Genomic DNA, 11,360 nt, shown 5'->3' on the forward strand with positions numbered 1-11,360 from the left:
ACATGGGAATGGACATGAGAATGGGACTGGACATGGACACGGGAATGGGCATGGATATGGGAATGGACACGGGAACGGGAATGGACACAGGAAAGGGAACGGACATGGGAATGGGAACGGACACGGGAATGGGAACGGACATGGGAATGGGAACGGACACGGGAATGGGAATGGATATGGGAACAGGAATGGACACGGGATCAGACAAGCGAACAAGAATGGACAGGGGAATGGGAATGGACACGGACACAGGAATGGACCCAGGAATGGACACGGGAATGGAAACAGACACAGGAATGGACACAAGAATGGGCACGGACATGGGAATGGGAACGGACATGAAAAGTGGCATGGACACAGGAATGGGCACGAGAATGGGAATGGACATGGGAGCGGACATGGAAACAGACATGGGAATGGACATGGGAACGGACATGGACGCAGGAATGGGAACAGGCATGGACACGGGAACGAACATGAGAATGGACATGGACATGGGAACGGACACAGGAACAGACACGGGGATGGACACGGGCAGGAACACGGGCATAGACACGGACACGGCCCTGGGCGTGGGCACGGACACAGACACGGACATGGATATGGGAACGGGCCACGGGCACAAAGTCGGACAGGGCGGCCGCGGCCCCGCTCCCCGGGCCCGGCCCCGCACGGGCCGGCAGGTGCCGTGGTGCTGAAGGACAGCTCCGCCCGCCGCACCGCGGGCAGCGCTGCCCGGAGCGGGGAACGGGCAAGGGAGAGCGGGACACCCCCGTCACCCTCACCATCCTCACCATCCTCTTCACACTCGTCTGTATCCTCACCCTCACCCCCATCCTCACCGTCATCCTCTCCCTAACCCTCACCCCCGATCCACCCTCATCCTCATATTCACCATCATCTTCTCCCTCATCCTCACCCTCAACCTCCCCCTCACTCCAACCCCAGAGCCCCGGGCTCCATGTCCACCTGGGGCCAGTCCCGTCCCTATCCTGGTGTTGATGAGCCCCATATGGGCAGGTCCCGGCAGAGAAGGGCTCTGAGAGCTCCAGCAGCAGCCATGGACATGGTTCTGTTCCCCCAAGAGCAGACCCTGGTGTCCCCTCGCTGCCCAAACACCCTCAGCCCCACAAAGGGCCCCCAACAATTCCATTCCTGGGGCACTGGGACAGAGAGATCAGACCAGGCAGCAAAACCAGTTTCCAGGGACTTCCTCTCTTTGTATCCCTAAACCCCTGTTGGGGGTTCTTGGGGTGGTTAAATCCTGAGGGACCATCAGCTCACTGGGAGTGGAAAATAAACAGAGCGGCTGAGGGAGCTGGGGGGGGCTCAGCCTGGAGAAAAGGAGGCTCAGGGGGGACCTTCTGGCTCTGCAACCCCCTGACAGGAGGGGGGAGCCGGGGGGGGTCGGGCTCTGCTCCCAGGGAACAAGGGACAGGAGGAGAGGGAACGACCTCCAGCTGTGCCAGGGGAGGGTCAGGTTGGATATTGGGAAAATTTCTTCACAGAAAGGATTGTCCAGCCCTGGCACAGCTGCCCAGGGCAGGGGTGGAGTCATCACTCCTGGAGGTGTTCAAAACACACATTAATGTGACGCTTGGGGACGTGGGTTAATGGTGGCCTTGGCAGTGCTGGGGGAACAGTGGGACTCCATGATCCCAGAGGGCTTTTCCAACCTCAATGATTCCATAATTGAACTTGAAGCCCTGCTGTACACAGAGCTGCAGGCAGAGCCTGCTCAGTCTCCTTCTCCATCCATGTATCCATCCTCATGCTCAGTCACCAACCCAGCTGTGGCAACCGGTTTGAGTGCTTCTTATTCCTGGAGCTTTCCAGAAGTTCTCTCCCAAAGTGAACCAGCTCCTTTGGGCCACTCAGCTGTGCCAAGGTGCTGGAGCTGGTTGTCCAGGCTCCCTCAGAACGGCCCTGGGTGGGATCCTGCAGGCACAGGGAAAGTCACTGGAAGCTTTATCCTTCTCCCCGCTGTCATCCTGACCTGCGAGGTCAGCGAGTCCCCCAGGAAGGGGGAGCCCACAGAGGGGCTGTCACCCGACAAAGAGCACATTACTCCTGAAGGCCACTGTGCCTGAGCTCCACACGCTCCAACAGCTCTGCTCCAGCTGAGGCACTGAGGTGAGGAAATACCTGGTGTGGAGCCAGGAGAGGTTTTACAGCTGGAACGAACAAATGTTCAACATCACCAGGAGTGATATAAGAACTGCAGCCCAGGTTGGAGGCTGAGCTCCTCCGAACCGTGGCACAGACACCTGTGGCTCCACAGGCCACAGCTCAGGGGCCGCTTCCCTCTGCCTTTTCCACCCTGCCCCTCCCTACTCCTCTGGTGTGTCCATGGCCGGGCTGGGAGGAGACACTGGAATAGCTGAGGGTGCTGCTCCTACGGGTCTGAGGTTCTCTAGTGGGTTTCCTTTCCCAGGACTGCCTGTGCCTGCCCCGTGCACACAGGATCAGGGTTCTTGGAATCACAGGATGGCTTGGATCAGAACAGTCTTTTAAACATCATCTGGTCCAACCCCCAGACACTGTCCACTAGACCAGGTTGCTCCAAGCTCCATCCAACCTGGCCTTGGACAGTTGCAGGGATGGGGCAGCCACAGCTTCTCTGGGCAACCTGTGCCACAGCCTCACCACCCTCACAGGGAAGAATTTCTTCCCAATGTCCAGTGTAAACTTCTACTCTTTTTACCTTAAAGCTGTTCCCCCCTTTCCTGTCACTTCATGGCTCAGGGAGAGCACTGCAGCCAGGTCAGCAGCGTCCTGTCTTTTCTGGTCTAAAAAGAGCCTGTACCCACTTCAGCAGCACCTAATGAGATGAGGCTGCACCAGCCCTGCCCTGTTTGCTGAGAGCTCTGTTTCCAGGGCACAGCACTATTTCCACCTGGGAGTTTCCTCTGCCTGGGAAAACATTGTCTGCTCCTCCCACTCCCTGCTCCTGCATCACCAAGCCAGCAGCTCACACATGGCCCTTGAGGAGAGAAAGGGTTTGCTCAGCCTTCCTCTGGCTTCTCTCCTCTACTACTGCTGCTGGTATTTCAAGGGAAATATGGTTTATGGGTGTTTTCCTGCTGATTTTCCAAGGGCAATGTGGTTTATGGATTTCTTTTTTTTTTTTACTGCAGACGCGGATGGGCTGGCACTCAAGTCCTGGGTTCCTCAGGTGGCAAAGGCAGCTCCTTCCTGAGGAGGTGGTGCTCAGACTTCCCTGGGGAATTTGGAGAGTTTCCATTGTTACCTGTCACTAGTCAGCTGGCTGCCTAATGAGGCAGACCCTCGATGGGGATAACCAGCTACTAAGACGCCCCAAATCCCCCTCGCCCTCCCTCTGGAAGCTGGAGGATGCTTTACCCATTGTGGGAGTGTTACTTGTGCTGAGCTGGAATGAGCAGCATCATGACCACACGTTTGTCATGTGGGGACAGTCCCAGCAAGTCCTGCTGCCTCCCAGCTCCCAGCCAGAATGCAGCTGAGGTTGCTTCACACAGAGAGAGCAGCCCCAAGAACTCCCCAGACAGAGCAGCCCTTGCTCCGGCAGTGAGTAAATCAAGGACAAGCATCTAATAGCCAGAAGGTGGGGAAGAAGTGGATGTACTGGGCCTTCTTGGAACGAGGCTGGGAAAGAAGCCATGTGCTGTAGTGCCACTTCAGTGTCAGACAGCAGCAGTCCCCTGCTCCCTGCTGGCGCCAGGCTGTGAGGGAATGGCTGCCTCCAAGGGAAGGGCTCAGGGAGCCCCTCTCCAGGGGCACAGTCTCTCCCTCTGGCACTGCCTGTACCACTCTCATTCACAAATCCCATGCCCGGGCTGGCTCCGTGCCCTCCCGACCTCAGTGACCTCGTGTGGCGCCACTTGGCCGTGTTTGGAAGCATCTCTGGAATGATGACAGCGGAGTCCAGCCCTGGTGCTAAACGGCCCTCCCGGGACAGCCCTTGGAGCAGGGCCTGCCAGGCTTCAGCTCCGATTGCTTCAGCTCCCAACAATGGGTGCTGGTGGGGGCTCTGAGCCAGCCCCCAGGGCATGGGCTGGATTCCACAGGATCACTGAGGTTGGAAAAGACCTCCAAGGCCATCCAGTCCAACCTTTGACCGAACACCACCTTGTCACCCAGCCCAGAGCACTGAGTGCCATGTCCAGTTGTCCCTTGAACACCTCCAGGGGTGGGAACTACAAGCCCCTTCCAATATTTTACTATCCTTTCCTTGAAGAAATTCCTCCTAATATCCAACCTGACCCTCCCCTAGTGCAGCTTGAGGCTGTTTCCTCTCCTCCTGTCCCTTGTTCCCCGGGAGCAGAGCCTGACCCCTCCTGGCTCCCTCCTCTTGTCAGAGATGCAGAGAGTGAGAAGGTCCCCCCTGAGCCTCCTTTTCTCCAGGCTGGACTCCCCCAGCTGCTCCCGGTGCTCCAGCCCCTTCCCCAGCTCCATTCCCTTCCCTGGACACACTCCAGCCCCTCAGTGTCTTTCTGTCTTGCTGGTCCAAGCCAGATGCCCTCGGCTGTTTTGGTGGCACTTCAGGAAGAACCTGTGCCAATGGTGAGGGGGACTCAGCAGCCCCTGAGACCTTCCACACTCATGTTCTGCCAGAGCACTGTGGTGCCAGACTGGAAAGGAGGGTCCAGCTGAGCTCCCCATCCCGCTGTTACTGCTGCATTCCCTGCCCTCTCCCTGAGTCCTTTTCTTGCATTGCTGATGAGGGAGGATTTCATTTTGGGTTCCATCCTATATTTGCAGGGAAAAGGCCATTCTGACCCTCCCTGGTGGGGGTCCAAACACTTGTTCTCTAGCCCAGGAATCATAAGGTGACACAGCCAGCCTGATCCCACCATCTCCAGGGGGAAGGAACAGGGATGGACAGAGAGCATGGAACTCGTTGCCCTCCTGGTGCTACTGCTCTTGGAGCACAGGCCTCCTGTGGGTCTTCTCTGTGTGAACCCCAGTCTGTGTCCATCTCACACCAAGTCCTGCTGCCCTGCACCCCAGTGTGGGCTGGAGATTTCCCCCAGCTCAGAAGGGAGCAGGGCTGGGATGGGCTGCAGCACCCTCTGCTCTCCCTGCACACTCCCACCCCAGACCTTTCCTGTTTCTTCCCTGATGTTCTTTACCATCTCCTGGAAGAGACCTGGATGCACATGCTTCACCTCTGTTAAAATCATAGAATCTCCTGAGTCGGAAGGACTCACGAGGATCATCCAGTCCAACTCCTGACCCTGCACAGACACCCCAACAATCTCACCCTGTGCCTGAGAGTGTTGTCCAAACCCTCCTGGAGCTCTGGCAGCCTTGGTGCTGTGCCCACTGCCCTGGGGAGCCTGGTCAGTGCCCAACCACCCTCTGGGGGAAGAACCTTTCCCTGAGATCCAACCTGAGCCTGCCCTGACACAGCTCCAGCCATTCCCTGGGTCCTGTCACTGGTCACCAGAGAGGAGAGCACACCCCTTGTCCTGCACCCTCAGCTGCCATCAGGCCCTGAAGCCAAGGGATTGGGAGGGCAGTGGCGGAGGTGGCGCAGTGGTGGAGGTGGCAGAGGTGGCACACTGGCAGAGGTGTCAGGGCACTCTGTGCCAGCTGTGAGCCAGGGGCAGGCTCTGTGGCTGCAGGCCCTGTGGCTGCCCAGCAGAGCTCCCTGCCCGGGCTGGCTGCAGCCCCATGCTGCTCCCAGCTGTGAGCGCTCGGAGCGAGGGAGGGGAGCAGGGAGAGGGTTTTACAGCCCGCAAGAGCAGATGTTGCTAATTGAGCCTTTGAGCTCCATGCCAAGCCGTGGCATGGAAGCTCTGCCCGGGTTTCAGAACCACTGCCAGGTCGCTGGCTTTGAAGACAGTGGGGGTGGGAGAGGGGGAGGCCGTGCGTGAATATCAGATTGGGCACAGAGCCTGAAGCCAGGCTGATAGACCCACGTCTGCACCAGCAGCTGCTGGGAAGCTCATCCCACTGGAGCAAAGGAACCCTGGAGTGAGGGTCCTCAAATCTGCTCCTCAGCCAGGGCTGGGCCAGGACAGATTAATGTCTCAGCATAATGAGGAAGGGGGCACCTACAGACACAGGTTGTTCCTCATTTCTCTGTTATTTCCTTTGACGGTTAAAGATGAAGCTCTTGTGAGCAACGGCAGGTCCTGGATCCGCCCAGGAAGGAGAGACGCCTGGCTCGATCAGAGCATCCTATGAGGGCGGTGGGGCACTGGCACAGGTTTCCCAGAGAAGCCGTGGCTGCCCCATCCCTGGAAGTGCCCAAGGCCAGGCTGGAGCCACCTGGTCTAGTGAAAGGTGCCCCTGCCCATGGCAGCGGGTGGATTAGATGATCTCTCTGGTCCCTTCCCACCCAAGCCATCCCCTGACCGCTGTCCCGGGGGTCCCGGGGTGTCCCGGTGTCCCCGCGCTGGTCCCGCTGCCCGTCCCTGGCGCTCTGCTGCCCTCGCGCGGCCACCGGGGGGACTGCGGGCACAGCGCCGGGACGGCGCGACCGGGGGTCCCCAAAGAACCCCAGAGCTCCCCAAGGAACCCCAGAGCTCCCCAAGGAACCCCAGAGCTCCCCAAGGAACTCCAGAACGAGCTCCCACCTCCTCTCCCCTCGTGGCTCAGGGATGGGTGTTGCTCTGTGCAGCGGTGGCGGAGCCTTCCCCGTGTCCACAGCCCCCGTGGGGACAGGGGTGGTGTTACCTTGGTGAGGAGGTGATGGAGACACTCTTGTGTCCACAGCCCCTGCGGGGACAAGACAGGTGTCACCTGGACGGGCTGTGGGAGCCGAGACCACTGCCACAAAGCCCAGTTGGGAAGCACCAGTGTGGCTGCTCCTCAAGGACAGGCAAGCTGGGAGCAGGGTGATCCCAGCACTGGCAGCGCTCTCACCCAGTAGGTGCCACCCCCAGGGCTGGCAGAACAGCTCAGCCACCAAAGGAAAGCACTAAGCCTGGCCAGGGGTCTGCGGGGATGGGGGTATGGCCGCATCACGGCTCTGAAGCCCCCCAGGAGCCAAGGCTGGAGGCAAAGCATTATGGGCATCTGCTGCCAGCCCAGAGGCATCACCTGCAGACAGGTCTGTGCTGGGGACAGGACCCACAGAGCTGGAAATGCCCACGCTGAGGTGAAGAAGGAGCTGAGGGCTCCAGACTGAGCTTAAATGGAACCACAAACAGGTGTGTGGGGAGGCCCAGGTGAGGCTGCTGAGGCTGTGATGGCCCCACAGTGCCCCAGGACCTGCACTCCATCCCTCTTCCCTCAATCTGCCCGCTCTCCCCTCACTCTTTTCCTCCTTTCTCCATCCCACGTGCCTGTGCTGGCTCCTCTGTGCTGAAATGGGGTGGGAGGCTGAAGGGGGGTGGGAGGATGGAGGGCAAGTAGAGGCCAGAAAAATTGGGGACTGAAAAAGGTGGGGAGGCTAAAGAGGGTGAGAGGCTGATAAAATTGTAGTGGGAAATGGAGTCTGACAAAGAATGTAGAGGCTGAAGAATGGGAGGCTGAAAAGGAGCAGGAGTCTAAGGAATAAGTGGACAGCATTAAATTAAGTGGAGGCTTAATATAAAGCTGAGGCCAAAAAGAGTAGGAGGACAAGGGGGAGTGAGATGTGGGGAAAAAGTGAGGGGCAAAGGGATGCTGAATAAACAGTTGAGCCCCCCAAAACGCGGAGGTTTAGAGGGAGTGGGAGGTGGGTCTTGGTGTAGTTCCCTCCCTGCCATTCCCGGCCCCACGGCTCCGTGTCATGGAGCCGGGCGTGCACTAGAGGACAGCCGAGCTCCACGAGAGCTGCCCGGGCAGGAGCCCCTGCAGCCCCTGTGCTGCCCGCCGGCACCCGCAGCCCCCGGCACCCTGTCCAAGGACACCCCACATTTTGGAACACCCCACAGCCCGGAGCATCTCCACAGCCTGGAGCATCCCCACAGCATCTCACCCCTCAGAGCATCCTCACAGCCCAGAGCATCCCTGCCATCCTGAGCCCCCTTCCAGCCCCGAGGATCCCTGCCAGCCTCAAGCACTCTTCCAGCCCTGAGCAGACCTGCAGTCCAGAGAACGTCTGGCAGCTCCGGGCATCCTTGGCACCATTCTTGCAATCTCAAACACTCCTGGCAGCATCCCCCAGCCCTGAGCACCCCTGGAAGCATCCCTGTGGCATTGCTGCAGCCTTGAGCATCACTGAAAACATCCCTGCAGCCCCGAGCGCCCCTGGCAGCATCCCTGGAAACATCGCTGCTGCCCCAGGCATTCCCCAGCCCTGAACCCTGCCCAGCACTCTCCAGGCTCTCAGGGCTCCTGAACATGGACTGACAGGCTTGGGGTTGGCAAAGGTGAAATGGGGGGATTTGGCACTTCTTGTGTGTGGATTTTAGAGATCCTTGTGCTTTATTTAAGTCCCAAACCAGGAGTGTCACTTCCCAGGGGCAGTTCCGGAGGGTCCCAGAGCTGCTGTGGTTGCACAGTAAATATGGGAAATTTTCCCCTTCTCCCCAGTTTAGGGTCAGACTGGGTGGGGGCTCTGGGTACTGCAGCAGGCCCTGCTACCAGGAGCTGCTGCTTGTGTTAAAATTAAGGAAGGATGAAAGGATGTGGGACATCCCGGTCGTGGTGGTGTGGTGGGCACACAGCCCATGCTGGGGGTCCCCAGCCAGCCCCCTGGCAAGCCACAGCCTGTTCCCACAGAGGGGGCTCCCAGCGGGGAGCCAGCTCTGCCTCCCGGATCCCATCCAGAGCCAGAAAGTGTTTCCTGATGTTTAACCTCCACTTCACCCCATCCTCCACGTGCACATGGGCAGCCATGGCCTCAACACCAGCCTGTCCTGTCCCTGCACCCCCGCTGTGTCCCCCCTCCTCTGCTGCTCCCTGGGGGCAGGGGATGGTCCCTCAGCCCTGTCACAAACCCTCCTGGCCACTGTGTCCCCCCTCCTCTGCTGCTCCCTGGGGGAGGGGATGGTCCCTCAGCCCTGTCACAAACCCTCCTGGGTGTCTCCTTCCAGGGGATCAGCTTATCCACCCCATCCTGCAAGGGCAGAGCAGAGGTGGGACCTGCTGGACTGGCACCACCTTTGGATGGTTCTTTGAGGGGGGGGATGCCTTCCCTCTCAGGGGGCCTCCAGCCATCCCACGGCATGGGAAGGTGGGTGTCCCCAGCCGTGCTGCCACCCCCCCGGGTGTTCAGGACCCCCGTGGGCCCCTCCCCTGGGCAGCGTGTCCTGGGTGTGGGACCCGGGGGGGGCCGGGGAGTGCTCGGGGGAGCAGAGCAGCTGTGTTTACTTTCCAGCTGCTGCAGGGAACAACAGGGGAATTTTTTTTCTTTATTCATTTTATTTTTTCGAGGCTTTGTGTGTCCTTCACCAGCCAGAAACCATCGTGTAAACATCCTGCTGCTTCTCCAGGAGGGGAGAGTGAGGGGTGGAGGACGTGTCCGGCCTCCCACCCTGCAGGGCTGCCCCTCTTGTGCACCCCCCACTCCTCATAGGGCCAGGGAGCACAGGAGGGTGCTGGCATCCCCCCAGCTTATCATGGTACCTGTGACCTGCTCAGTGACCCCAGGGGTCCCAGGAAAGCAGGAGACACCCTGGCTGAAGCCTTCTGTAGGTGCCAGTCCTGAGCACAGCGTCCAGCAGCTGAATGTCCTGCCAAAAATGGTCAGTGCTGTCCCTTCAGAGGGAGAGGAGTTGGTGCCGGGGTGGCTTTGGGCAGTACCTCCTGGAGGGAAGAGAGAGAGGGATGTCCTGGGGGAGCAGGTTGGGATACATCAGGAAAAGCCCCCAACCTGCACCCCGTGGGCAGCAAAGACTTGGCTGGAGAGTGTGTGGGAAGCAGATTGGAATCCCAGTGAGGGACTCCCTGACCCCCCATCATCATCCCCCCCACGGCAGCGGCCCCACATCCCCCCCTACCCAGTCCCTACCGGGGTGGGGGGTGGAGAGATGAGGGGGCACAGAGCTGGTGGCACAGCACTGGTGGCAGAGGGCTCTGCAAGAATGCGGCCAATCACTCCACAAAGGTTCCTGATCCCTCGTGCTGTGTGGGAGCAGGAGGCAGAGGCACGGCCTGGCACACGCTGCTGCCTCTGCCAGGGCTTCATCAGCGGGTTTGTTCCGAGTCACGGCCACCCTGATTAATCCAGGCTGCCTCTCTGGGATGCTGATTTCTGAGCCTGCCAGAGAGCACATTTCTGGTTATTATGCACAGAAAATTGTTCAGGTTCTGGCTGAATTATCGGTGTCCAGGGAAACGGAGCGAGGCCTCCGTGGGACCGATGCTAATGGCTCTGCAGCGGTGCCAGTGATGCTCTGGGGGCGTCAGGCGGCCTCAGGGAGCCTGGGACAAACCCCAAGGCTCAGAGGAATATTTGTCCTGCACTGGATGGGAGAGAGGAGACCCACCACTGGCCCAGTGCAGCATCGTCTCCAGTGGGGAGGAGAGGGAGCATCTGACTTTGAAGGAAACCCTCCCGGCTGCAGTGCTCAGACCAAGTGTTGACTCATTTAACATCACCCCCTTGGCCAGGGAAACTTGGAAGAGCACAGGCAAGCCATGCTGGAGCCCAGCTGCTCCCACTCCTCACAGCCCAGAGAAGGGCACTGTGTGCTGTCCCAGGGCTGGGTGAGGACAGGGATTTGCTGGATGCTGTTCCTGCTGGGAACGGAGCGCTCCAGCAATGGCATTGCAGCGGAGCATCCTCCGGGAGGAGGGAAGTGGGAGCATCCTGGGTGAGAACTGGGGGTCAGCTCTGTGGCTGAGGGCTGGGATGAGGGCTGTGGGGACACCCAGCCTTGGTGGGGACATCCAACCCCCAGCAGGAGCAGGTCCAGTGCCCGGGAGAGGCTCAGTGACAGCGGCTCAGCGTTGTTTACCCTGTGGCCGGGGTTTGTGCCGGGGTCAGGCAGATTGGGTTGTTTTCCTGCACTTTACAATTTCCTATGTGGTACTTTAATAGACGTGAGGGCGCCTGCAGCCTCCGAGGCACTTCGGTTTGGTTTAGAAATGGAAGTGAGTAAAGAAATAAATGCACCCAGGCCTTGCCTCCCCCTCCCCGCCCCCCCTCCTTCTCTTGCTATCTCTCCACAGTCCCTCACCGGCTTCCTCTGGCTTGGGGGAACCTTGTTTAATGCAAACACAATATATTTTTAACGAGGACTGTTAATTAGCCCCGGCCCCAGCCTGCTGTGCATGGCTTCCTCACAGCTGGGCCAGGGCTCTTTCAGAGAATCATGGAATCATTAAGGTTGGAAAAGCCCTCTGGGATCATCAAGTCCAACCATTCCTCCAGCACTGCCAAGGCCACTACTGACCCACGTCCCCAAGGACCACATCCACATGGCTTTTAAATCCCTCCAGGAGTGGGGACTCTGCTGGACAACCCTTTCCATGAAGGAATTTTCCTTAATATCCAA

This window comes from Corapipo altera, unplaced genomic scaffold (assembly GCF_003945725.1).
Source record: "Corapipo altera isolate COAL_440 unplaced genomic scaffold, ASM394572v1 107b, whole genome shotgun sequence".
Lineage (NCBI taxonomy): Eukaryota > Metazoa > Chordata > Aves > Passeriformes > Pipridae > Corapipo > Corapipo altera.